General features: G+C 38.9%; 1 pseudogene; it reads left to right on the top strand.

The window, feature by feature from the left end:
- Window positions 1-615: 615 nt before the first annotated feature.
- Window positions 616-2,174, top strand: LOC149249755 (protein EXORDIUM-like 2 pseudogene; annotated as a pseudogene).
- The last annotated feature ends 268 nt before the right edge of the window (window positions 2,175-2,442 follow it).

Consider the following 2,442-nt stretch of genomic DNA (forward strand, 5'->3'; position numbering starts at 1 on the left):
GAATTTTATTTTAATTAAAAATATATATATATTATATTGAGAGTAAATAATGTCGCCTATAATTAATTTATTAAATATTAAATAATAATTTAATTTTTTTTTTTTTTAATTTATTTAAAAATTAAAATAAATTCCTTATTATTACAATGGTGATGAATTGAAATATTATTCTTATTTTTATATATTACAAGCTTACAATTAATTATATTTTAATTCATATCCCAATAAATAAATATTTGAAATTATAATTTAATTAAATATACACCACAGGAAAAAGTCGAAGATTTTCTACTTTTACTTTTCTACTTATTATTAAATGTTTTTTTATTAATTTTTTTTTTTTTTTAATATTATTTAGCGAACAAATTCTTAGGCTCACAGATTTTAACAAAATTAAACAAATGATAAAAATTTAATTATACCTGAATTTAAATTTATGTTAGAATTATCTGAAACTTATAATAAACCTACAACTTACAAGATTCCAACTAATCGTTCCTAATTTGTCACTAACAAATAAATATTTAACTCTACAATTAACTTAACTTATGGAGTTCTCGGAATCCGAACCTTGAGTTTGCTTGCTGCCGAAGCTATGAATGCTATTTAACTGTTCAGGAATCCCTCTTTCTTCGTCACTGGGGGAGAGCTCAGGGGTACCTTCAGGCATCCCTCCTGATTAAACTCTGGGCAGGGACTGGACTTCGTGCAGCTGCTCGTCTATTTGTTTAGGATTGGTTTCTGATAGGTTTGGGTAGGAAACGCTACGTTGATAATTCTTGTGCAAGCATTGTCATTAGAATCATGGGGGCGGTTAATGGCATGAATGGGTGGTGGTTGTTCATGGCTTTGTTGGGAATCTGTTCAGGTATGTCGTCGTTTAGGTCTATGGCAGAGGAGGTGCCGGCAGTGCAGCTGATCTACCATGATGGGCCTCTGCTGAGCTCTGATATAGATGTTCATGTGGTTTGGTATGGAAAGTTCAGTCCGGTCCAGAGATCGATTATTGGGGATTTCTTGCACTCCCTGGGAGAGGAAGAAGAAGAGACATTACTGAGGAACCAACCATCTGTAAAGGAATGGTGGAAAACCATTGACATTTACAGAGAGGATGCATTATTCAGTATGAGCTCTGCTGTAGCGACTGAGAAGAAGAAGAATGAGAAAATAGTGCTGGTGAATCAGACACTGGATGAGTCCTACAGCCTTGGAAAATGGCTACAGAGAACCCACATTGAAGCCCTGGTCCGCAGGGCATCTGTGGCCTCCAATACTTTAGTGCCGGAGAAAGGGATTTTCTTGGTCCTCACTGCCCAAGATGTTGTAGTAGAAAGATTCTGCATGAGCTCATGTGGGTTCCATTCTAGTGTAAAAGGCGGGAAGGGGAGGCGCTCAGTCTCTTTGCCATATGCCTGGGTTGGGAACTCTGTAACACAGTGCCCTGGTCAGTGCGCTTGGCCTTTCCACCAGCCTCTCTACGGCCCTCAGACTATACCTCTGGTAGCTCCTAATGGCGATGTGGGCGTGGATGGTATGATCATAAATATTGCCACTGTGCTTGTGGGGACTGTTACAAATCCCTTCAATACTGGTTTTTTTCAAGGCGATGCTGCTCTGCCTCTGGAGGGTGTGTCTGCTTGCAGGGGAATGTATGGAAGAGGGGCATATCCCGGATACGCAGGCCAGCTCTTGGTAGACGAAACTACAGGAGCCAGCTTCAATGCTCGAGGGCTCAATGGCCGCATGTTCCTCCTTCCAGCCATGTGGGATCCTCTTACCAAATCGTGCAAGATCTTGGTTTAATTTAAACAGGTTTGTTCTACTTACTCTAGAACAACAGTTCTCCTGGAGCTTCTGTATGGTACAAGTTGTGCTGGGAACTGTTACAAATCCTTGTACTTTTTGTAAGTTGGACTTTGTACTTAATACCATTGCCTACTATTGAATATGATACAAGGGATTGGGGCAGCTAGATCTCTATTCACTGTTCTGTTCCCAGAATGAAGTCGCGACTGAAATATGCACAAGTACAATATACCATTGCCTACTAGTGAATATGATACAAGGGATTGGGGCAGTTAAATCTCTATTCATTGCTCTGCTCGCAGAATGAAATCTTCATTGTTCTGTTCCCAGAATGAAATCACAACTGAAATATGCATTTTGATTTTGTATGGTTCCTCCAATATGTGTGAGATGGTCTGTCTGTGAACACTTTTCACACCATAAGAGATAATGCAGAGACTTAAAAGTAGAGGAAATTTAATGACTTTACCCAAATATGTCATCCCTGTAACCGTTCAGGCGTCTACTTTATACACAATAGTGCCCGTTGCAAACTAAGCACCCAAACTTGAATTTATTGAGCATTTCTTTCTCTCTTTACATCAGAAGAACCCAGAATGGCCGGCAACATAGTTCTCTCTTTACATCAGAAGAAAC

Source organism: Pinus tabuliformis, chromosome 7 (genome assembly GCF_031772625.1).
Source record: "Pinus tabuliformis cultivar Carrire ecotype Pingquan chromosome 7, CPIR1, whole genome shotgun sequence".
NCBI lineage: Eukaryota > Viridiplantae > Streptophyta > Pinopsida > Pinales > Pinaceae > Pinus > Pinus tabuliformis.